Source organism: Rhinolophus sinicus, linkage group LG03 (assembly GCF_036562045.2).
Source record: "Rhinolophus sinicus isolate RSC01 linkage group LG03, ASM3656204v1, whole genome shotgun sequence".
In the NCBI taxonomy this organism is placed as follows: Eukaryota; Metazoa; Chordata; class Mammalia; order Chiroptera; family Rhinolophidae; genus Rhinolophus; species Rhinolophus sinicus.
In genome coordinates, this window is record NC_133753.1 from 24734639 (window position 1) to 24760285 (window position 25647).

The 25647-nt window shown below is 50.7% G+C and overlaps 1 protein-coding gene across 3 annotated transcripts in view; it reads left to right on the forward strand.

Moving 5' to 3' along the window:
- The window catches only part of MIDEAS (mitotic deacetylase associated SANT domain protein), a 62005-nt gene that overhangs the window by 11866 nt on the left and 24492 nt on the right, over window positions 1-25647 (forward strand). The window contains exon 1 of one of the 3 annotated variants that reach the window (XM_019733441.2): window positions 12164-12513. The exons of the other annotated variants lie outside the window; for them this stretch is intronic. The gene's annotated coding sequence lies outside the window, so the exon portion shown is untranslated. Of the gene's footprint in view, window positions 1-12163; window positions 12514-25647 lie in introns of those variants that run through there. 3 annotated transcript variants of the gene reach the window in all.

Here is a 25647-nt window from a genome sequence, read left to right on the forward strand (position 1 = left end):
AGGCATCTGCGATAGGAGCTGGTTTAAAGGTGGTGGAAACTTCTCGGCCCCAACCCCTCAAGAAGGATACATCCTAGCTGCCCTTAGAGGACCCCTGAGTTTTCATGTCTGGTGCCGTCTGCTGGCTTTGCACAGAGAAGGAACTAGGGAACACGAGTCAGCAGACCATGACAGCAGAGATTGGGGCTCTTTAAAACGAAAGCCTTGTTCTGTCTGGTGACAGGACAGCCTGTGACTCTTCCTGTGGAGGGGGAAGAGGAACAGAGCCTCCTGACAATGATTGCACGGTGCAGCAGGAGCCCCAAAGCAAGCACTTGGTGTCCTGGTTTCTCCATAAAATGAGAGGCTTAGACTACATGTGGTCCTTTCCTGCTAGGAAATTCCACAAGCCTGTGAATGGAGTCTGGCAAGTGGTATCTTTATGGTGCATCACAGTGGAACCGGAGTGACCACTCAAAGGCATTCCTAATGTGGAATCGTTATCCAGGGTCTGCATGCCACTTAGAGGGTGCTATGGCGTAGCATCTTTACCACCAGACTGTTGAGGAGGACTTTCTTAAAAGATGTTCTGTCTTAAAGTTGAGCTACCCTTAGGGTTGAGCCTGCATGTGCATGGGCCTCCTTGACCAATGGTGACTGCATGGCTTATGTCATTTGCAAAGTATGTTTCCAGAACCTAGAAGCATATAGTATTTCTGAAATCTCCTTTTGGAACTCATTGAAGCGTGTCTTTGTCCTTGGACCCTGGAAGATCAGCTCAGGGGAAGCTCAGGTGGTAGGGTGGGTTTGAAGTCCAGGGAGGTGTTGGCTTGTTTTGGGGGGGATAGCATGTAGGACCTACCTTTGTTTCCACCTCCACAGGGCCTGCTCCCCCCTCCTACCCATCCCAGCCCTCTACCTTCCTACCCACTGCTCTCTGTCCTCCTTCCTTCTCCCTCCACAGCAAATCAATTGATCTACTGCCAACAACCATTCAATCATAGGGTGTGCATTCAGATGCCCCGCCCCCTGGAGCTGGGAAAGTGGATTTTAAGAGTAGACCTTGACTGGTAGGATTGGGAGGTGTAGTCAGGAAAATTAGTTTGGAAAATAGACAGTCCAGGGAATTCACACAGAATAATATATTTTTTTAGTGTAGAACTTGAAACAATGAAAATGTTAATTTCCTTTTTACCTATTAGTCTTACTCTTGGGAATTTATTCTAAGGAAATAATTCTAAGAGAAAAAGAACTATATGCACAAAGGTATTTATAGGAACCTTGTTTAAAATAGCAAAAAAAACTGTGCAGAGCCTAAATGTTCCACATGGCTATATGAGTATAATTCATGATACTAAGAGTCAGTGAATATTATGACACTGTCAAATTAATATGAAGATGATATTAATTCATGAGAAAATGTTGATGAATTTTGGTGGAAAATGTCTTCTGTTTTAGCAGGCAAAATTGCAGATACACTTGATGAGTGCATAAAACTGATTACATTGGCCATAGTATAATTAGGCATGAGGTAAATACTGGATTTAGGTCATGTGGTTATGAATAGAGCATTTGTGTGTTTGAAATTGCTTTTGTAATATATATAGTATATATACTTAAAAAAAGAAAGAAAAAAAAAGACCTTAACATATCAAAGACTATCTGGGTGGGAAGGAGGCCAGGGGAGGAACTCCAAGCCTCCCATCTGTTACCAGGAAGATAGAACTGCTGTGTCTTAGCCACCTGCACTGCAGGGGCTGGAGAATTCAGATTGGCTAACTTGGGTCTTTTAGTAACTGACTTCACAGGCCACCTAACTGTATAAACTGCAGGGCTCCCAGCGTGGACTCTGCCTGGTGCAGGCGACCCCCAGGTGGCCACAGAGCCCAGAGGATTGTTCCCACCTGAGTATCGAGGGAACCAGCCCAGTGAGCACATGTGGCCCAGAGGCTGGGCTCTAAGCCACCCACTCACCTCGAGGCTGCCTGGCCCCCCGCAGGCCTCAGCCACAGGTGGTGGCAAATGATGCAGTTCAAACAGACAGCAGGAAGGATGTGCTTTTGCAAACTGACCTCTTGCAGCCCTGCCTGACCCAGGTGGAGACCTAATAACTTAGTGTCTGGGGTGTTTCCAGTGTTGCATATATTTATTATATTAATATATGGAAACTTAGAGTTGCCCTTTAGTGCTAGCCTCATCAATCCCCCACCTTCATCCAGTCTACCTCTGGCTTAGCAGGCAGGGCCCTCCCCATCTTGCCATGAGCTCTGCTGGGACTTGTAAATGCAAGTGTGGCCTTGTGGCTGAGCAGCTGACCCTCCTCAGACCACTTTCTCGTATCTCTGGCATCTCAGAGCCTCAGGACTCCCAGTGAACGGCCTTCTCACCCACCACTCCCACCTCGGGTTTGCCTCTGTGTGTGTGTGTGTGTGTGTGTGTAGTCTTTTCTTCTCAGTGGGAAACTTGCTTTTTATTTTCAATTGGGGAATACTGGGGAACAGTGTGTTTCTCCAGGGCCCATCAGCTCCAAGTCATTGTCCTTCAATCTAGTTGTGGAGGACATAGCCCAGCTCCAAGTCCAGTCGCCATTTTCAATCTTTAGCTGCAGGGGGCACAGTCCACCATCCCATGCGGGAATTGAACCGGCAACCCTGTTGTTCAGAGCGCGTGCTTTAACCAACTGAGCCATCAGGCTGCCCCACTGGGAAACTTTCTTGACATGTGGAGGGTATGTTTGGAGGGCCCACGATATCTCTTCTCTGTGACTAGCCCCAGTCAGGGCAGGAGATGGAGACTCCTTGGTGCTGTTTGGAGTCCCAAGGTAGGTGGGAACTGGAGAGCTCTGGGCAGGCCTGGAGCGGGCAGGTTGGAGCCTGCAAAACAGAAGCCACTGCAGCAGAGCACATGTGGAGAGATGGCTGGGCCCTGCTGGGGCCCTGGTTATGTCAAACATATCCGCTAAGGCCAAATTCCAGAACTGTCAAAGATTTGGATTTTTTGTTGATGTTGTTCCAAAATCAGACTGAAATAGGGCCCTGTAGCTGGAGGTTTGCCAGGATCAGCGCATGGGCCCAGGGCTTGCCTGGATACTCACGAGGAGTACGCAGGCCATTTTCACATCTTCCACACCACTCATGCTGGTGTGTGTGTTTTGAAAATGGGGGTAGGATATCCATGTGCTTCCCTAGAATCTCGTGTTCGTTCCTAGAAGCCCTGGTCCCATCCCTACCCTATGCAGTGACCTCCGGCCTATTCCAATTGAGATCATTGCTGGTGGTATATTAACTGCCACAGAATCTAAGTAACAAGCTGTCTTCCTGAGCCCAGGACCCAGCAATAACTACTTGTCTCAGTTCCCTAATTTAGAGACCACGTGAGTGCCCCAGGGTTGTCAGCAGCTCAATTTCTTGAAGCTTGAAACACATTTCCATAGAAACAATGCTATAAATGGTGGTTGGGTTCCTAGGCTAGCCCACAGAGTGCTGGTGTCACCTTGAAGTTGCTCAATTAAGGTATTAGTAAAATTGAGAGCGCAAAGGCAGCAGTAAGAGTTAGCACCCAGGACGTGGGAGGTTAAATGGTGTGGGTTTATTTGTATAACTTTGTTTCTTTGGTGAGAGGTACCTTTCAGAACCCTCCTGGTAAGGGAAGCTCTGGGGCCCTCCCCCTGCCCACAGTCATAACCCCTCCTCTCCCAGGTTACCTTCCTTCTTCCTGTCTCATCAAGCCAGGGGCTTGGGCCTACCTGTCCCCTGGGACCTGGGCTGGAGTATTTTTATTATGAGGAATTCCTATTCAATGCCCTTACATCATCAATATCATCATAATTGTCATTGTCATCATCATTATTGTTATTTAAACCATTTTGGCCAACTTAACAAAATAAACATTACACCTTAGCAATTTACATTGTTCAGAATTCTCTCCTGATTGCTGCTCAGGTTCCTGTGGAAATTTTAGATAGTTTATAAGTTTACCTCTGTTATTTCTTTGTGCTGATTTTGTCACTGAACAATTCATCAAATGGTTTCATCAGAGTGTTTCCATGTGTCAGTCCATTACGTTCTGAAGGAAATGCCATAATCAGAATGGATTTCAATTTTGGGGGTCTATATATAGGTGCTATGGGCATCTTTTATAAAAACTCATTTGTGGAGATATTTTAGATTGTTTCCATGGGATCTGGTCCCCCGACCGTAATTAGCTGGCCGAAGTGTTAGATTCTTGTAACACAATGCCAAATCACATTATAGAAAGATCTGAACAGTTTACAGGAGCACAGCAATGTATATGCAGCCATTTCTTGATGGCCCTGCCAACAGCAACTTTCTTGTTTAATTACTTATTTTCACGTTGACTCAGGTTATAATGGATCCTTAATGGTGTTCTCATTTGCATTTCTTAAATTGCTGCTGAGACTGTACATTTTTCCTCCTCATGATTTACTGTTTTTGTTTCCTCATGTGTCAAACCGTGCTCATCATCTGTCACTGCAGAGCCTTCCCACTTCCACCAATTTCCTTAACCACTTTCCTGTCAGGAAACAGAAAGCCCTGCCTTCCTCACTAGATCCCTCCCCAGGTGAGGCCTTACCCCTGGACCTGAGCTAACTCATCTCCATGCCTGCCTGGTTCCCCACCTCAGCCACTCTGGCCCTCAGCCCTCTGACTGGCTAGTACTGATGCTCTGGGTGGGGTGGGAGGGGCAGACACTGGGGGCCCTGTGAGGGGGGCCAAAGAGGAGGTAGACTCCCGCCGGCAGGGGCTTGTCGGAGTGGTTCCGCAATAGGTTCATAAAGTCACCTCCTTAGAGGGAGGCTGCCCAGAGAGATTCTGGGAGTTGTCACATGCTGTTAGGGCTGGAGAGGGCACTGGATGGAGTTCATCTGGTTTAAGGGTCACCCCAGGGAATGGGAAATCTCAATGACAGAGGCTGGCTGGGGGTAAGAAAACAACACAAGTGAGATGATTAAACAGCAGTGACCTGTGGCCTGGGAAGGGGTGGAATCTGGGGAAACTTGGACGGTGTGAGTCCCCTCATCGTGCCGCTACTGCTATCAAAGTGCTGTTCCCCTCACAATGCTGCTCCCCTGGCTCTGCTCCTTGGCTCTGCCTCCCAGGTGGCCTGTCTTCCGATTTTGTTCATGACAAGCCATAAATCCTGATTTATAGCTTAGATCTCCTGATTTAAAGAAAAAAATGTTGACAACAAATTTAAGCTAATTAAAATAAAACACATGATATGGATCAAACAAAATACATCTGGGGGTGAGGATGGCTTGTGAGCCTCCAGTTTGTGACCCCTCATTATTTGACTTGACCAGGAGGACACAAGCCCAGAAAGTATCCTCTCATAGAGCAGACAGAAGGACTCAGAGAGTCCAGCGGTCGAGTTTCATCTGTATGACCTTAGAAGAGGTCTTTAATGTTTTTGAACCTCAGCTTCCTTATCTATAACATGGGGATAATGGCTTCCTCTCAGAGTGTTGCGTGGGTCCAGCAGGCTTGCATCACGTGAAGCAGGAAGTAGCTGCTCAATAAATGTGTTGCTAGGTCCTGCGTGGGGTCATCCAGAAAATGAGAGGAAGAACCAGGCTTAGAGCTTTGCTCCCCTTGATTCCCAGTCCAGAACTTGTTCCACATCACAGTGGCCTGCTTTCATGAGAGCTTCCAGAGGTGTCTGGACACAGGTGTCCTTCTGGTCCTTTCGGAAATTGCAGGTCACTCTATGAGAGTTTGATTTCACGACAGCTATTGAGCTCAAGTAATAGGGCCTCTCAGCTCTATGGACTTTGCCCTGCAGGCCCCAGAACCCAGCAGATCAAGCCTCAGTAGTAGTAGTAGTAGTAGCAGTAGTCGTACCACACACCACTGAACCTAAGAAGCCAGTGATTATAAGATGCACCATTATTTTATGTACAGCTATGAAAGAGAAAATGCTGGTAATTAAACCATGACATGCTATCAATTGTTAGATGCATCCTGATTTCAGAGATGTTAAAATGGGGAGAAATGTGCACCTTAGAATGGGAGAAATAGAATAGTCATAAAAATCTGTTAAGTTTTATGACTTCCCTCAAATTTTCACATGTATTATTTTATTCTTGCATATTAACAAGCATTTACTGAGCACCCGCCATGTGCAGACACTGTGTAGGCACTGGGGATACAAGGTAGAACTAAGAGCCACACTGTGCCCTTCAGGAGCTCTGATCCTTGTAGGGACATGGTACAGTAAGCAGCTGTAGGACAATGTGTAGAGGACGGAGGAAAGATAAACAAGAGAATGCCATGGGAGTTTAGGGGAGGCAATGGCTGTTCTGATACTTAGGAGCAGAGACTGAGACAGTTTGGGGTGCCTGGGATTGATTTAGGAAGTGCTGGCAGAAGGAAGGGAGTGAGGCAAGCAGGCTAGGGCTGGGGAAGAAGCTAAGCAAGGAAGGATGTTTGCATCTGGAGTTGATCCCACCGGGAGCCCTGGGGCATGAATGCACCACCAAGGATTTGATGCCACCTTGAGGGAAAGGAGCTGTCCTTTTGGATTCCCTCCCTTTCACACTCTGAAGTCAATCGTTGGCTGCAGCGCTCTCTCCCAGCAAAGACTCCCTTTGAGAAGGGGGCAGCTGTGAGCCCTTAGCAGATGGAGGATGGTGCACCAGCCTGATAAAGGGGATCTGGCAGGGCTCCAGCAGTATACACTCCAGTGGCCTTCTTCTTGGAGGAGTCAAGCAAGGCTTACTGGAAGAGTTGCCATTAAGTTCCAAGTCTGGTGGGAGACCAGGGTATGGATTTAACCTGTGGATGAAGGTGGGGGGAGGAGGAGCATGAATGAGAAAGCAGGCATCTTGGGAAACTTCAGGTTGTTTGGCTGTGTGGGCCTGTGGCTGGGAAGCGGGGCAAAGTGGGATCATGTGGAAGTATAAGTGCCTCACGGGCTGGTTACCAGTCTGAGCTTTTGGCAGCAGATGATGGGAGCTATTGAAAAGGGATGTGATTACTTTGATGGCAGTGTGGATGGTAAGTGTGCAAGACAAGACTAGAAGCAAGAAGATCTGTTAGGAGATGAGACAAAAATGATAGCCAGTACTTATAAAAGACTTAATATGTACCAGATACTGTTTTAAGCTCTTATTGTCCCCATTTTGCAGATGAGAAAACCAAGTGATTAAGTACCTTGCTCAAGATCATCAAGCTAGTATGAGCCAGGATTTGGACTCAGGTCTCAGCCTGTGCTTTCAATCTGTACACTTCCATGAATATGAATTTTAGATCCTAGTCCATGATGTATCAGTATTTGTTTTCATTTAAAAATAATGCTTTAAGGCATGTCCCATGGTACACACTGGATCTTGGGGGTCCTGTTCCTCCTGACCTACTGCCATAAGGTAAAGAAGCCAAGCTCCAGAGAACAGCCAGTGAAGGAGTCTGTCTAGGGCTGGTTCTACAGAGGGCATGGAACTGGACTGAAATGAGGTGAGGCCTTTGGGAAGCTGGCAGCTATGGCTCTGTGAAGAAAGGGTGTCTATCCTCATGGCCCTGTAGTCCTGCTGTCCCTGGCACCCACACCTGTTTTGTCCTTCTCCCTATACCCAGCCAGACATCTCTCCCAGAGTGACAACAGCAACTGGGGACATCTGCAGAAGCTCCCTCTCAGGCCTGACAAAGGCATTCAGAACCCGGTGCAGGCCTACAAGAGAGGGAGGCAGAGGCGGTGTAGGCGGGAGGGCCAAGAGATGCGGACAGCTGTGGGCTGGTGTGGCAGGCGTGACCCTGCCCCGGAACAGGTGAAGTAAATGTGAACTGAGGAGGAGGTCCCCTGGGTTTTCAAAGGTGAAGTCCCATTGCAGTGACTTCTCAGCATACGATGGCTAAGCTTAATGGCTGGGGCGGTTTTGAGCTCCTGCTCCCTCAGCAAGGACATGGTAAAAAGGGGTGAAGAGAAGGTACAGCCATCAAAGGAGTGTCACTATTCAGGCTGGATGGGCAGCACTGTGGGAAAACTTAGTGGAAAGGACACAAAGAGCAGGGACTGGGAGAGAAGCCTTGGAGGGACACTGGGATGAGACAGTGAGTCAATGCTGGAGTTTCTCTGGGCAGAGCCCAGCAGAGGGTCATCCTGTGGGTGATAGGGTGGGCCTGAGGCCTTTACAGAGGACAAACGTCTTGTTTGGACTAGGTTCTTTTTAAAAAAAATTAGTTTCAGGTGTACAAAGCAAAGTAATAGTTAGACATTTACACCCCTCACAAAGTGATAACCCCCTCAATCTACTACCCTTCTGACACTGTGTATAGCTGTTACAATATCATTGACTATCTTCCCTATGCTTATTCCACATCCCATGACCGTATATGTGTACATATAATATAAAACATGTATATTTAATTATAGTTGACATTTGATATTACTCTACTTCAGCTTCAGGTGTACAGTGCAGTGGTCAGGCATCTGAGGTCTATGAAGTGATCCCCCTGATAAGTCCAGTGCCCATGTGGCACCCTACATAATCTTTACAACATTATTGATTATGTTCCCCATACTGTATTTCATATCCCCGTGACTATACTGTGACTACTAATTTGCACTTTCTAATCCCTTCACCTTCTCCCCTAGCCCCACCCTCCTTGGACTAGGTTCTCGAAAGGGAGAAGAAGCTGGTTTGGGGAGAAGAGAATATAGAAAAAATAATTGTAACCTCTTATATGTACAAAGCATGATATAGTTATAAGGCAATATTTTGTCCTGTGATTCTCCCAAATCCCTAGAAGGTGGGCATTCTTCTATTATTCATGTAACAGATACTTTACAGTACATCTGTTGTGGGCTCAGAGAAGGTAAGTGTCAACTTCCTAAGATCACACAGCAGGTTAGCTTTTGTTAAGCAGGCTCCAAACTCAGGCCCAGCATTGTTGACTTGTGATTTCCTCAACTGTATTTTTCCCCCACGCTCAGGTAAAGGTTGATTATTCACTTAAACACGTCATGTGTGCTGGCCTGGAATGGGAAGGTCTTGACAGAGAAAGGACAATGGAAAAACGACAGGAATGCAGGACTGGGGGAGAAGAAAACCCCTCTTTTAAATAGTGAGAGATGGCAGCAGAAAGTTAATGGAGGTGGTTAGGTGGGTGGGTGGGTGGCGAGAACCTGGCATCCTTGGAAGCTTTTTTCTCTCTTAATAACACCTTTATTGTGATATAATTCACATAACACAAAATTCACCCTTGGAAGCTTCTTAATGGCCCCGCGCTGTTTCAGAATGGATACTGGTGATGAGCACTCCAGCCAGTGATGGATCATTCTGAGCAGACTTCAGACTGCTGATGCGGTCCTAAGAGGCCTCTCTAATGCCATATTCTACCGTCACTGGGACCCAGGGTTTGGAATCCGAGGTGCTTTGTTTCCTGGAGTGTTTCTCAGCAGATGCACTCCCAGTGAACTGGAGCTGTGTACTCCTCTCAGTTCTGTTGTTTGTGAAGGCTGATGGTGGAGAAAAGCCCACTCTTTGGAACACTTTTTTATCTTTCCCCACACGGCACCCTTCTTGGCTGTTCCCGAGGTCTGGAGGAAGCACTGGAGCTTCTAAAACCAAAACTTTCACTTCACATGTCAGTGATTTTGCACTGTCATATCTGCAGCAAAACTGACCTCCAGGGCTTTCCCAGAAGAGCTGCAGTTTACTTTGCACAACCTCATCTGCCTGCCTTTGGGAGGTAGGCTTCTCCTGCTAGGCAGCGGCCATCTGGGACAGTCTTGAGCCCTCCTCCCTTGCGTACACACAAGCCCCTTTTCCTCCCTCTTTTCCTTTCTGAGATGGCCTGAATTTGGAAGTTTAGTTGGGGTGAAGGGATGAGCTGCTCCAAGATGAGCAGGGATCCTCCAGGTTGCTGACTTCTCTTTCTCATGTATCCTGCCACCTACCTCTACTTCCTGTGCTGCTTACTGAGCCAGGTTCAGCAGCCTAGCATGGGACAGGGAGGAAGTCCTGGCGGGACAAGGCTGGGGAGTGCCCTTTGGAGTGGCTCCCACTTTTTCCCTGGAGGCTGGGCCCTGGCTTCATGGTTGCAGACTCTTCTAGGAATGCGCTCCCCAGCTGGGTTTTCTGGTTGGTTGGGAACATCCCTGGAATGGTCTGCACTGGCTCTCAGGGGCTTGCTCTGGGCTGGCCCAAGGCCAGCTCTAGGGGCTGGGCCCTAGTGGAAGGTCAGGATGGTCAAACCTGGCAGCAGTGGTCACTGGAGACCAGGTGGCTTTCCTTTTGCTTCCCTCACTTGGATGAGGTGTCAGTGAGAAGGAAGAAACCAGACAAATGGAAAAAACAAAAAGATTTTACCCTGAGCCAGGAGTCCTGAGTGTCTAGCCTCTACTTGGGGGCCTACTACACATGATGTAGCATGTTTTCCAAACATACCTGAGCACCTCAATCCCTCAGTTGCTCACTGCCTTCCTCTAGGGTGGATGGGAAGAGAAGCAGAGAGGTGACAAATGATTGGCTTGCCCTCAGATCTTGTGCAAGTCACTTAACCTCTCTGAACCTCAGTGTTTTTATCCATAGAACAAGAGGGTTAAAACTCTTCTCACACGCAGGATTGTTAAGCCATGTGTATGGGGATATGCTTTGAGAATTGTCAGGAACAATACCCTCATAGCAGATGCTAAATCTGAGTCCGGACTCTTTTTTTTGGAGGTGGTTCCCCTGGCTTCCCCATGCACTTTTTAAAATTATAGAATCATGGATTTTAAACTGGAAGGCATTTCAGGAGGTCATCTAGTCCAGTTCCCTGGCATAATTATTTTTATTTTGCAGATAAGACTGTTTTAAGTTGTCATTACTTTGACATATCTGTCATAGGGTACCAATAAGCCCTTTTCCTCCTGGGTGGGGTGTGCCCTCGATGCACACAGATGCTACTGCCAGCAAAGGGGTGGAAGAGGACAGGAAGGTCATGTCCCTTAGGAGCAAGTGTGGGTTTTTCTAGGTTTCTAGGCATAAGATGTGAGTATTGTCTCTGTCATCCACTGAAGTGGGGTGGGGGGGGGAGGCTCTTGCCCTGCAGGCTGAGGGGCTGTGAGAATCACATTCTCCTGTCCTTCCCCTTCTCCCTGGAAAAGCAAGGGAGGCACCTGCTTGTCAGGACTGGGTCTGGGGGAGTGGCTGCCCGCCACACCATGTGTGCTTCAATGGGTTTTCCTTGAAAGGAAGATCTCCTGACCCATCTCCTTGGGGAAAACAAACAAAAACAAAAAAATGGAAGGAACCAGGAAAAACAGGGCTCCCTTCCCTAGACTTTCTCTTGGCCCTGGAGCCTTATTGAATGTGGGGGCTAGCAAGAACCTCCTGAGCAGCAGAAATGTTTTCCATCTTCCCAGAAGCCAGGCAAAAAGGCATCAGGAGGATGGTGGAGAAGATAGGGAAAATGAGGGCACGCAGTGAAAAGCTCCCTCCAACTCTGACCTCAGTTGCCAGAAGTAAACCCAGGAGCTTTCCATCACCTAAGTAATAGAGATGTGGGTCTTCTGTAGGGGCTGGGGCCAGTTTCTCAATAGCCTCTACACTACTAGGGTGCTGGTGAGCCGAAAGTGAAACTTGGGGAGACTGTTAATAAAGTGCCTTGGACAGCATCGAGCATGATTTACCGTATCCAAAACCAGAGAGTAATTCTTTGTGGAAGAAAGCGACTTGTGTCCACCCCAACATCACACACACACACTTTCCTGGCAGGCCCGATGGGTTTCCAAACATTTCGTCACCGTCTCCTCCTGACCTTGGTGTGAAAGGAACGAGCCGCGTGGCCTGTTGGTTCCAGCAAAGCCATCGGGGGCGCCGGCCTGGGCTGGGGGAGGGTGGCGACTAACTCCGGAGTAGAGGTGAGGTCTGCTGGAAATCCCCAGCCCCAGCAAGCTGCAGGAGATTTAAAGACGCGTTCCCCGGCCTTATTTGGTCTCAGGAAGTGGGCGGCGCCGGGCCTGCTGGTGTAGAGGCCGACCCGAGACAGTTGTGCTGATGAAGTGGTAGAGCTGGTTCCTGCTCGCTTCCGTGCCGCGCTCGCCGGCTGGCCGCTGGGGCTCCGCGCTCCAAGCCCCGAGTTGTGCAATCCTTTGTAGCAAGCCAGAGAGTCCTCCTCCTTCGCTGTTGCCTCTCGCCCTCTCTCTCTCTCTCTTTTTTTTTTTTCAAGCTGTGAGCTCAACCGATGAGTCAGAGCAGTGCAATCCTGACACTGCATCGCAGGACCGGGGGTGACACGGAGGGAGGGAGAGCGATCGCGAGGCGGACTCCACCAGCGCGGGGTGCGCTGAGGCTCCTGTGCGGCGAGCGAGGGGTGACAACCCGCACGTCCCGCCCGGGCCCTACCAGCAAACTTCCCAGCCTCGGGAGGCGCGGGCTGGTGGAAGCCCTGCGAACGCCGCGGGGAGGCGGCGGCGCCTGTTTGTGTTTAAAATCAGGGAGTGTGTGCAGGCGGCTGGAGTCTGGGAGGCGGCCGAAGGCGGCGGCCCGCGGCGGAAAGGGGACGGCCGTTGCCGGAGCTTCGGCAGGAGCGGGTAAGTGAGGCTGCTGGGTGGGCTGCCGAGGCCTGCACGCGGTGAGGCGCAGCCCGCCCTGTTGCGGCGGCCAAGCGATCCCGGGCTGCGTGCAAGCGGTCGCGGCTGGGCGCGCGGGCTTGCACCTCTGCAGGCGCCTACCCGAGCGGGGGTGCGGGGGGAGCGGCGCGTCAACTTCTGCCGCCTAGGCGGCTGCGGGAGTGTGTGCGTGGGTGTGGACGTGCGTTGGCCGCCAGGCAGCCTTCCATTCTGTGGCCCGCACCCCGCGGCCCGCAGCTGCGTGTGCAGCGCCAACCCGCCGTGTTTGTGCAGCTACGCAGCTCGCGCTCGGCCCCCGCCCACCCGGGCTCGGCCAGCGCAGGACAACCCTCCCCACCCGCTGGGCCAGCCGTGGCGGCGGCGGCTCAGGAACACGGCTGCTCCCCCTCCGCCTCAGCGAAACGTGGTGTCCGCAGGGACTGGCTTGCGTGACCGAGCTCAGGCCCGGGAGGCGCGGGGAGGGGCTCGTGAAATGCAGGAACTTGACGTGGGAGCCCCTTCCCCTTCTCTTTCCAGTGTGCATGGGAAAGTGTACATGGAAACTGCCGGGCTGGGAGTTTGGAGACAGAGGTGCAGGGGTGGCGAGGAACTGGGGCAAGTGCAGTAAGGGCCTCAGCTGGAGCGTTTAGGCGGACAGGCTACTTTTACCCAGAGCACCCGGGCGCTGCGGGGGGCACCTCAGCCTTGTCATCCCTCTCGCGGCCCCGGAATCCCATGCGCTGCGGCCTTCGCAGCTTTCCCGGTGCCTCATGGTGTGCTGGGTTTGGTGGTGCCTCTCCAAAACGCGGGAGCCTGGGTTTTGTCTGGCCCTTGCATATGGCTGGTTTGGAGTGTGTGCATCAGGTTGTCCCTCTGAAGGCCCCCATCCAGGCTTCTGGGTAAGGGACTGGTGCCGCCCTGCGGCTTTCAAACCTGAGCCCCGCGGAAGGCAGATCTGGAGGTGGTACCTGCCACTTAAAGAGCAGGCCACTGGATATTCCATTCCATCCTCCAGAGTGAGCTGCTGGAAGGATGAAAGGGGAAGTTACTCGCCCCATTTAAAACTTTGTTGGTGACAACTTTGGTGGCTACTGCCTGCTTCAACCATCCCACATCGTACCTGTGTGCAGGCTGTGGAGCCTCGCTAGGCAGGTGGGGTGAAGATTGCTGGCTGGCCCTAGCTGACTATGGAGGCCGCTGGGGCACGTGTGTGCAGGGGATCCCTGTTGGCAGTTGTGGCTGGGGGGAGGGGAAGTATGGCTTGCTCCAGCAGGGGGAGCCTAGTCTGGTAGTGGCCTGGAGGTCTGGCCTCTTCTTGTCCCTGCAGCTTCAGGATTGAGATTGGAGGACTGGTGAAGGTGGAAAAACTGCAGCTCTGAAGAGAAGCCTCTCCTCCCCTGTGGGCCCCAGGTTGAGGGGAGGAAACCACCTGTCTTGCTGCAGAACCTCCCAGGGATGGTGTGGCACATGCCCTTTTAGAATCAGCGAAATGCACCCTTTCCACAGGCTGTTAGATGGCTTCAGGACTAAGGGGAAAGGAGAAACCGTTCCAGGTTGAGAATTCAGGGGTCCTTTTTTTCCTACTGCTCTGGACATTGAATAACAGGGGTGTAAACATTCAATTACTGTGATAACGATGGCTCAGTCTCCACTTTAATTGGATTGGCCTCTGGCTCATTACTCTGGTCTGGGTAGCTCCCAGGGGACAAGGTGGTGAAGAACCTGGAGGGCACCCCCCCTTCCTCCATGCAGCTTGATCTGAGACAGCATGCCCACTGCCAGTGTGGCCTCTCTAAGCACCAAGTGGAATCCCCCACTCCCTGTGGCTCTGTCAGCCCCTCACCCCACCCTAGCAAAGAAAGAGTGCCCTGGAGTGCCCATGGGGATGAGAGTTCAACTTAGTTAAATGTGGGATTTAAAAATAGCTGGGGTGTTTAGGCCTGTGGGCTGCTGCTTTTAATAAATGGAGAAAATAAAGACAATTTGCAGTTACAGATTCAGCTGAGGGCTTCCTGTGGTTGCAGAACCCAGGGAAGGGCTGCCCAGTGGAACCACCAAGTCCTCTGGGCCCCTAAGTGAGAGAAGAGAGGAGTGGGAGAAGGATGGGCGGGGGGGGGGGGGGGGTTGGCATGTGAAGCTTAGTGTCTTTGAAAGGGGAATGGGCTCAGTCCAGGACTCCGGCCTTGATAGTCCCTCTTTTGCAGTTGGGCCTCCCAGGAGGAAACCTTGCTTGTGGTGGAGTTGGGATGGCCACAAGTAGCTGGGAGATTCTTGTCCTTCTCGACCTGTTTCAAATGCCACTTCTTTGGAGAAGCCTCAGCCTCCTTCTGAACACCCATTTCCATCTTATATAGTCATTTGTGTACATACCATAGTGTGGTAGTCAAAAACATAAACGCAGAGCTAGAGTCTCTATACCTTCTTCATAGAGTTGCAGTAAGGGTTCCATGAGTTGGTATATGTAAAATGCTGAAAGCACGTTTCACTATTATTGTAGCCTCTGCTCTAGTGTAAGCTCTATATTGTTCTTACAATGCCCACCGTCTAGTAGGTATATTGTAGCTGAAAAAATTAATGAACGATCTCCCTCAAGAAAATGTGGGCTTGGCATGTGGCAGTCCCAGTGAGTCCTGCTGGTGGGACACATACTGCACCATTGGTTTCTAAAGGGTCAGCCATGGGTGATCCTGGTGCCGGTGAACCCAGTTTCCGGGCACTACCCTATGGCTGGCCTCCTGGAGAGTGTGTCCTGGTCATCCTGACCCCAGCGGGACCTCAGGGTGAAAGAGTATGGAGCCTTCTGCCTGGGAATTGGATAACGTGGGCATTTCTTTTGGACAGACTGGTTGGCACCCTTCCTATGTGTTAGCATGCATCAGTATAGAAACAGCCTGGAAGCTCCATTCTTCCCTGACTCACCACAGGCTGCAGGAAATGCAACCAGTGGTCACATCTGTTGGAGGGCTTGGTTCTGCTCCAGAGCGCTCTGATTGTATGGGACCGAACTAAATAAAATCTGTGTGCTGGATGGAGTGTGCTGAAATCCCCAGTTCTTACTTAAGGGATCTGCATTTACATTCAAAGCAACATCCAGGATACCTTGAGACTGTGAGCTCATTTTATGAATCAGAAGCATTACAGCATAACCTCGGTGTTAGAAACTGCTATTTGGAGTCCAGATGACATTCTCTCCACCCCCAACACACACACACATACAGGGGCTCTGACAATCATACACTTGGGAACAATAACAGCAAAACTTGTCCACACCCACTTCCGCCCCCACACTCAGAACACCATTCCTGGATGGTGTGTGGACAGTGACTGAAGGAAGCCTGGTGGGTACACCTGAACGAGGCCTGGGCAGACCTGGGCCCCTACTCCAGCCTCTCCATTTGCTGGGTGGCTTTGAGCATTGCTTAACTTCCTGAACCTCGGTTTCCTTATCTATAAAACAGGGATGATAATACTTCATTGGGTTGCTATGAAGGTTAAAAAAGATCATGTGTGCAAAGTGACTGGCCCATAGTAGGTACTCAACAGATGATGGCTAGCATTTCACTGGTTCCCACCAAGTTCAGCTGTTTGTCTTTTGCTCCTCCCAGGAAAGAGGAAATGAAGGGTGTCCTGTTCTTGATAGGAGGGCACTCTTCTAGGCCATTGGGGCTTGTGTGAATGAAGCTCCTTCTAACTCTAGGCCTGTGATCCACTCAAGCCTAGACCAGCCCAGACCCTGGTGCCTGTGCACCTTTGCAAGTGATTCTGTCCCTGCTCAGCTTCCCAGAGATCAGATTGTGCTGTCGGGAACCTATCCACCCAGGCCTCAGGCTGAACTGCTCACGTGGGTGGGAGGAAGGCTGCTTTCTCAGCCAAGGAAAAAGTCCCCTTGTCTTTGCTTCACCTGAAGCCTCGCAGGCAGTGTGACCTCAGTAGAGGTTTGGGTGGAGCCTGGGGTGGGAGTTGTCCCTCCAAAGAGCACTTTGGCTCTTTCACCAATTGAAATGGCGGGGCGGGGAGTGGGGGGAGGGAAGAGTGGGAGGAGCACCAAGGTATTATATAAGAAGAAAGTTGCCACATGTCAGGAAAGAGCTGGGGTTTTGCTGGGTTGGGGGTGGAGGTCTCCCCGAGGGACGTGGTTGCTGGCAGTGGTTTGCAGGGCCTGTTAGGGAGTAGTGGGGCTGGGGCCTGAGGCTTCCCTGGCAGTGTTTCTTGCTCTTGCTCTTCCTGGAACTTAGCCTGGTGCTGTGGCCAGCCGGGAAGGTGCTCCCTGTTCCCTGTCTCTCCAGCCACAGGGAGCTCATGCTGTGAGCATTATTTTTTCCAGGCAATGCTTCTTCCTCAGGGAGTCTCAGGAAGGGGGGAGGGGAACAGCCAGGGCAAGGTTTGTCCAGGCCAGAGCTTAGAGAGAGGGAAGTGTACCAGGCTTGCAGCCAGAAGGGGGTTCCCTCTGAGGCTACCCAACTTCTCTGGGGAAATGGGGTCCAGAGAGAAGGAAAATGGCGAGAGATTTCAGTTCCCAGCTTTTTTCAGCAATTGGGCAGGCAGAAGCCCCAATCTAGACTGCTGTTGCCAGAATTTGCCATTTCCTTGGAGGGGAAGGCCCCAGAACTGACAAAGGAGCTCAGAAATGCTTAAGTTGCCACTTGGAACCCTGAGAGTACAAATAAGCTGGTCTTTCTCCCCTTCCTCCTCTTCCTTTCCTCCTCCCTCCTCCCCCTCTATCTCACTCCCTCTTCCTACCTCCTTTCCGTCCCAGTTTAGTTTGGTGGCCACTCTTGGGGCATGTACCTGGCTGTGACTCAGATCCCCTGCCCACCTGACCTTACTGTCTCTGACCTCCCCAGCTGGCCCCTGGTCGTAGCCCTGGGCTCCCCAGCTCCCAGGAGTCATCCAAGAGCTGGAAAACTCTCTGGGACATCTAGTCCAACTCTTTCATTTTCAAATGGGGAAGCTGAGCGGCAGTGAGTTCCTTGAGGTTCCATCGGCTGTCTCCACTTTCACCTAAGGAGGAAGGAAAGAGGAGCAGCCTCTGGTCCCTGCCTCTCCAAATTTGGAAGTTGGGAGGGCCGCTTCAGTGCAGGAAGAGCCCCGAGGAATACTGTCTCGGCTCCTGGGTGTGGTCAGTCTTCAGCTGGCTCCACAGTTATTTATTTGTCTGTTTGTGTGTGTGTGAGTGAGTTTTGCGGTCGGGAGACTGGATCTGAGTGAAAGCAGAAGTACCCACGCTATGTCAGCTATGCAGCGCACAGATTGGACCTTACAGGGACAGTCGGGAGAGGAAGAAAGGGGCAGAGGCCTCTCGGCACTGTGACTGCCGGTGCTCTTTTTTGTCCCTGCAGCAGTGCTTGCTTGCACACTTGAGCGTAAACAGCCCTTCCATGTTGCTAGCAGCTGCCTTTCCTTGCTGGCTTTGGGCAGAAGAGGTGCCAAAAATAACCAGGCGGGCACTTCCACTTGTGGAACATTCACTGTGGTGGCCTCAGGGCAGGTTTGCTTACTCCCTGCAGCCCCCACCCTCCTTCTGGCGTCTCTGCTCAGACTTCCTGTGGCTCCCCCCTCCCCAGCCTCCCTCAGGTGCTAGCACTTGTGCTTTTATTGCTTTTCTCAGTGAGCCCAGGAGGGTGGAGGGTCCATTATAGGCCTGGAAGCTCTGCCAGGTATTATCTGGGGACTCCTGTCACGCCTCGTCCTTGCAGGCCCTGCTGGCACAGCTGAGTCCAGGGGAGGCCTGTGCCAGGTGTGCTCCTGGGTTCCTAGGCCAGATACCCTGCATGCCTGCAGAGCCTAACGCTGTTGCTGAGACTCCTCGTCTCCTTGTCTTGCCCCGGCCGCGCCAGCCCTGCTCTCAGTCAGCTGTGAAACTTAGAAGACCATCCAGCTCCGCGCCCCCCAAGTGTTGAAGATTAATAATAATGCTACTCCTGCCCAGCAAGGGGGAGAGGAAATCACATTCCTTGAGCCCTTCCTTTGTGCCAGGCACTTCATATATGTACCTCATTCAATCCTACAATACCCACGAGATGAAAATATTGTGCCCATTTACCGATAGAGTAACTGAGGCCCACAAAGGCTGATGATTAGAGAAGCCGGGACACATTCTGTCGCACCCTAAAGCCCACTCTCATTTTACCATGCAGCGCCCACACTTCTCCGGGCTATTTTCATGCACACAGGGAACAATGCTTTGACCCTTGGAATGAAGCGCTGGTGGTAGGAATTCACGCACCATTAGACTGGCTGATAGGGGAGATATTTTAGGCTGGGAAGGGTGGGGAAGACCCCTGTGAAACCTCCTTCTCCACACACTTCACAGGGCAACCAGAAGCCCAGCCTGAGCTCTGAGGTCTTGCTGTGAAGGGCTACTGGCTATGGGGGGTGAGCTGTGTATGGGAGTTGCTGGGGGAGTCGCTCATGCACAGCACTGGAAAGGCTTAGTTTAGGCCTCAGGGGAGACCTTGCAAGTGTCTCCTCCTCCCCAAACATCCTGGTCTCTGTAGTCCTGAGATCATCTCTGGGGCCATAGACTGGGGATAGGTGGGTTCTTGGGTCTGCCTTGCTGGCTGCTGGGTCTGACCCTGGGGCCTATCATTCCAGCTGGCTTGGCTCAAGTCCCAGAGAGTCTGGTTAGTGTGTACTTGGGGCTTGGGCTGGATGCTGTGCTGGTGCTGGTGCCAAGGGCCTCTGGGTGTATTTCAGGAACAATGAAGAATAAATCAACACAGGAGAAAAGGCCCTGCAGCAGCTGCTCAGAGACTGGAGAAATGAGAGGAATGTGTGAGCATTTGGCTGAGGCCTTGGATCTTGACCGGGGCCCTGAGAAAGGGCGCGACACGGACTGGATTGCTAGGCAAGTGAGGCAGGTGGCTCTCCAGGCCTGCTTTGCAGCCCATCGCATAGGCCCCAGGCAGCCGTGCTGAGACCCACCTCCCCTTTTCTGGCAGCCAGTTTTTGTTCTTGGTCACTAGTAGGTCTTGGGGAGCTATATTGTTTCCATTCTCTTGCTCCAAACCAGCAGGATGTCCCCACCCCTAGCCCCTGGCTATCCGGTAGGTCTTGGCCCCTTCTGGAGCTAGCCCGGCAGAAGAGCCTTGGCTGATGAAGACACCACACCCTATACCCCCTGCTCCATCTCCTTACCAAGAAGGAGATGCGCCAAACATCAAGGACGTGGCAGTGCCATGTCTGAGGGAATGCTGAGTAGAGAACACCCACCTGGGAGGCCCCGACCATAGCTCTACCCAAGTCATCAGCCGTGTATCCTTGGGCAAGTCACTGCCTCTCAGGGCTTCAGTTTCATCCATCATGAGATAGAGATTCGTCCCAGTGATCTCTGGAGTAGGTAGGTACTATCTGTCTCCCTTATTCAGGATGTGAAATGACCAGTTTTTATTTAGGAATTTAAGTTCTTAAGAAGATACCTGCCTGAGAGCCCCATGCAGAGAAGTGGGTCTCTGTGGCTGGGGCTGATGCTCAGTACGCTGGGTGGGGGCCATTGGCGCTAGCAGGAACTCAAGCATGGAGCTGACTTGCCCTAGACTTCACAGTGCCAGGGGGAGGGACAGGAGCCTGGGCCCTGTGCGGATGTGGAGCATCCGACAAGCAGGGAAGAGTCGGCTTTATTTTTAAAGAGCTGTTGGCCAATCGTGGGTTGGGGGGTTGGAGAGTGTGGGAGGGGTGTGGCTTTCTCTTGAACAGATACAGAGCCTTCTACAGGTTGGTCCAGTGGTGGTCATCACCAATTGCCTTTTCATCTCCAAAGCCACTCTCCTCCCAGGCCTCTCTCACCTACCTTACCTGACCAGCCACATTTGTAGAACATCACGGAGGTTTCCAGGCCAGCTAAAGCCGCTCGTCAGGGAGAAGATGTGAGCAGCTTAGAAGCTGCTGGCTTCCATCCCAGACAGCCTGGTGTGGCACGGCAAGCAGGAGTCTGAGTCTGAAGCCTTGGGGAGGAAGTTTACAGAAAAGGCTCTGATTTCCAGTCCTGGCCTTGCCTCTATAGTCCAATGACCTCAGGCAAGTGATTTGACCCTTTGGATATTCAGGCTCCTCACTGAGAAAGGGGAGAGCAATAATACTTACCTTTCTCTGAGGATTAAACAGGATCGTGTGTGTAGAGTGCTTGGCACATAGTAGCACCCTTGAGAAATGTTAAAGATGGTTAAGTGAAAAGTCTTATTTTTGTGCTGTTGGGATTTCACTTTGGCTCCAAGCCCTGCCTCGTGTTTTGCCAAAGTTGAGGTCTGTCTAAATGGAGACATGAAACACTGTTATTTGGTCCTTGATTCTGGGCCCTGCTTGCTCCTGGCCGTGTATCGAAGGCAAGTTTCTTTCCTTCTCTGGGCTGCTTTGTGCAATGATGAATTGGACTAAGTGAACATTATCATCCCTTGATACTTTCAATCTGTTCAGCTTCCCTAGCTGGGCCCTGGTTTGTTGGTTGGCTCTGAAGAGTGGTACAAGCCACCTTTCTCCATGTAGTGTGGAGGCTGTTAGTCCAAAGTGAGATCCTTCTGACCCTGCAACTCCCAACTCACCTCTGTAGTCCCTTACCTCAAAACACTGTGCACTCTCCCAATCTTGAGGGGCGCCTGTTTCTGGTGGACTGGGGCTGGGATTATTTTTTGGGGGTGAGTGTTATATATTTTACTTTACTTGGAAATGCCCCCGGGAAAAGCAGCAGCTCTGGGAGGGAATATGGGGAAGGGAAGGGTCCACAGCTGGTTTTGTGGGGTTCTCATCTGTAGCATTCCTTCTGAGGCCCACAGCAAGTGTAGATTTGGGATTTTTTTCTGGAAGGATGATGGAAAGGCCAGGGACTTTGAAGGCAGACAACAAGGATTTAAATCTTGCTTCTGCCACCCTAACAGCAAAGCCTGTTTTCCTCTGTAGAATGGGGACAATAAGACATCTTGATGGAAAGCTTGTAAGCATGGATTAGGGTATGTCAAGTGCCTGGCATGGAGGAAGTGCTCTATAAATGTTAGTTCCTTCTTTTGGGAAAGATCTGCCTTTTGGATATTCTGTAGATTGGCTGGGGGAGTGGAAATATTTGCCTGTGGTTATTTTCCCAGGGAGAAGCAGGGCTGCATAACAAGCTGTTACAGCCTCAAAGCCTTCTCCCTCTCCCAGCTGTTTTGGTTCTGGGCTCAAGCTTGAGAGTCGTGTTCAGTGTGTGTCCAGAGTGGGGATGGGAGAGAGGCTACCCAGGCATTTGCAAAAGTCTTAGATCTGTGGCTTCCTAGGGCTATGCAGAACATACGGAGAACATGGTCTGGGTAAGGAGGGAGTGGCCTTTCTGCTCTGTGAGAACTTGACAAGTTACTTCCAACTTTCATTTCTTGTAAATTGCCCAAATTTCCTTCTGTTACTGATTTCTAATTTTATCTCATTTTGATTGGAAAACATACTTTGTATGATTTCAACCCTTTTAAATATATTGAGACTTGTCTTATGTCATAATCTATGATATATCCTGGAGAATATTCCATGTGCTCTTGAGAATATGTATTCTGCTTTTGTTGGGTAGAATGTTCTATAGATACGTGTTAGGTCAAGTTGTGCTTTATAGAGTCCAGGTCTTCTATTTCCTTGTTGATCTTCTGTTAGTTGTTCTGTCCATTATTGAAAGTGTAATATTGAAATCTCTATTTCTCCCTTCAATTCTGACAGTTTTTACTTCATGTATTCTGGCTCTGTTATTAGGTGCGTATATGTTTCTAATTGTAATATACACTTGATGAACAGATGCTTTTATCATTATAAAATATCCTTCTTTGTCTTTAATAAGAATTTTTGTCTTAAAGTCTATTTTGTCTTAATAATTGCATAGCCATTTCAGCTCTCTTTTGGTTACTGTTTGCATGGTAAATCTTTTTCCATCCTTTTACTTTCAACCTATTTGTGCTTTTGAATTTAAAGTGTGTGTCTCCTGTAAATAGCACATAGGTGGATCATGTTTTTTTAACCCATTTCCCCAGCCTCTGCCTTTCAGTTGGAGTTTTGAATATATTTACATTTAAAGTAATTATGGATAAGGTATGATTTATGTCTGCCATTCTACTATTTGATTTCTCTTATGTCTTTTTTTCGTCTGTTTCCCTATTACTACCTTCTTTGTGTTAAATAGATACTTTTGAGTGTACCGTTCCTGACCTATAAATATGAGACAAACAAAAGTAAGGGTTAAATGAGATGTTGCCCACAATGGGCTTAGCACAGTGCCTGGCATATAGTAAGTGCTCAGTAGACATGGGCACTCAGTTGGGCTTCAGGCACTGAAATAGCCACGGGTGCCCCTAGAGCTAGCCGAGTGCAAAGTCTACCCAGAGCTCCCTGGGACGCCTCATATCTCCTGGGCAGGACATGGCACTATGGCAGGTGGATCCTTTGGGGAGTGAGGAGCAATGGGTCCTTGGAAACTCCTTTACGCCAGGCCTTTTCCCTGATCTAGCACCTGGGTGCCACCTGGGCTGCTTAAGAAGCATTGCAGATTTTACACTTTGAACCGCCCTCCTACCCCTCACCAGACCCGTGAACCAATGTCTCAGGATGGGTTTGAGAACCACTGCTCAGCACAGACAAAGCACGTTGTGAGAGAGATCTGGTTTGGAGTCAGCAGGCTTGGATTCAAATCCTGCCTCCTCTCTTATGACCTCAGGCTGTGACCTGGAACTAGTTACTTTTCAGAGCCAGCCTTTCCTCATTCCTCAGATGGGAGTAAATGGTAAGCAATACTTACACACATTGAGCATGTGGGCAGTGCTGGTGGCTACTATTTTATGTGGCAGTTGCTCATTACCAAGGTGTTTCTTTGATTCCTGGACACAAGCTTGACTCCCTCCCCCACCTTGGGCTCCTAAGTTCCTCACAGGTAGGAACCAGTAAAGGGTGGCTCCTGGACCAGACACCTGGTTACCTGACAACCAATCCACTGCCCTCTCCATTGGGCTACAAACTACCTCCAGGTCCTACTTCTCCCAGCCTTGGTGCAAAAACAGAAGGGAATTGAAGAAGCATTATGGGATAGCAGTTAATACCAAGTAAGAGCATGAAGAGTCAGAAAGGGTGAAAAACAGCATTTCTGGAGGGCTGCCTAGAGGAGATGGGCCTTGAAGGAAGGCAAATTGTCAGAGTGGACGCAGCAGTTCCAGGCAGAGGGAACAGCTCCAGCAAAGGCTCAAAGTCAGGGAACTCGCTCCGGGATTACCTATCCCTTGTGTGTATCTCTAGCCCCTGCCCTGGCCACCTTCCATTATAATGGGTGTGTGTTTCTGTGTCTCTCTTCACTGGACTGGCAGCTCTGTGCAGTAGGGACTGTGCCTTGTCTCTCCCGAGAATAGTGCTCAGCAAATGCTTGTTGAGAGAATGAAGGGAAAGTGAGCTGCAGGGCTGCAGGGGGTGTAGATGTGTACGGTGTGGGGGAGTAGGCAGGGCGAGACCATATTGAAGGAGGCCCCTTTGAGTGACCTCTGTATCTTGGCCCAGGGCAGAGTCTGACACTGGGGACTGCTCTCGACCTGCCAAGGAATCAGGCCTTTCCAGAAGAGGAGAGAGAAACTGGAGCAGGGTGTGATGGGCTGAGCCCTGTAAGACATAAAGAGAGTTGTGAGGAGACCAAGGGTCCTGCTCGTCCTTACGAGGCCTTCTCCAGAGGTTCAGTCACTTAAGGACCTGGCTGCAGGGACATTTGCTGCATCTCTTCTGGAGAGAGCCTAAACCTACAAGCTTCACCACACCATCTCTGGGTTCCTGAATGCTGTTGGGAGGAGTTGTCCTGGGCTGCCTGTGGTCCTTTGTGGCCCTTGCCCAGGAGGGAGGCAGCCAGTCCCCCCAGGGTGGAAGCTGAGCTGGAGGCTCCCTCCTTTCTCGGCTCTGCCTGGGACTGTGTATTTTATCTGCCTCCACTTCCCCAAGCTAAAACAGACGTGGTTATCTTGGCTTCTCATGGACATCCTGTGGGTGTTCGAGGGGCAGTGGAGAAGGGGGACAATAAAGGTTGATGCCTGAATGAACCCCTGAGAGTGCCTTAGACCAAGGATTCCCCTCTCACACATATCCACTTAAAAGCACCTCAGTGTTGGCTTTTTGTAGGCAGAGTTGAAACTGCAGCCAGCTCAAACCCTGGCCAAGACTTCTGAGCCTGACCAGCTTGATGGCTGTGACGCCTGGGACTCATGATTCCCTATTGGCCTGACCTCTCTGCCTTTCAGAGCTGAAGTTCAGCCTAGAGAAGTGATAATCCGGGGACTCTCTCTAGATTGGAGTGTGCAGATCATAGGGCCTGCTCTTTCACACCCCCAGGGCAAGTGACACTTCTAGGAGGCAGGTCCTACTCTTTGTTACTGGTGTCTCCTTCCTTATAGGTTTGCAAACCCCCTGAGATCAGAATTTATGTGTTCAGTGGCTTGGAGAAATGAGGCCCTTCAGCTTAGATGGGAACTCCCAGTTAGAGGGGGGCATGCAGCATTGCAGATGATGGCACTGTATCTGGAGGGAAGGTTTATCTAGGGCCTGGGCAACTCCAGCTGGCCCAAGATGGCAGTTCTAGGCCACTTGCCCAGTCTGGCTGTAGCCAAAGGCCCAGAGTATGAGAGAGAGCTTTTCAGGATGTGAGCCTGGGCTGCAGGGCCAGCTGGGCCAAGCTGGGCTCCTCTCGGGAGGGCGTTTCTTCTGCCCCTCTGGCTTCCCAGCCATGTCAGGGCACAAGGAAGCAGACCCCCAGGCTCATGTCCCTGGCTGTGGCCTAGGCAGGGCTGTGGTCTAGCCTTGGAAGAAGAAAAATGAGGCCGGGGCAATGACAGGGCTGGCACTTTTCCAGTTGCCCTGCATGTGGTGTGGGGCAGCAAGTGACAGTCAGGAGCAGTTAGCCTGTGGGCCAGCAATTGGAAAAGATTTGTGTTTAGCTTAGTTGGTGAGGGCCTGGGGTCACTGATGCGGTGGGGTGGGGTAGGGTTAGGAGGCAGGGCCTTTTCACTCTATCTCAGCATCATGGGAAGTCTAGTCTGATCAGGGAGAGAGACTGGCAGTCAGGGCTGGGCATGAGCTCAGGGTGGACATGCTGGCCGTGAGTGCCTCTGCCCAGGCATGGCTCTGACTCACCTTGGGTGCAGTCTT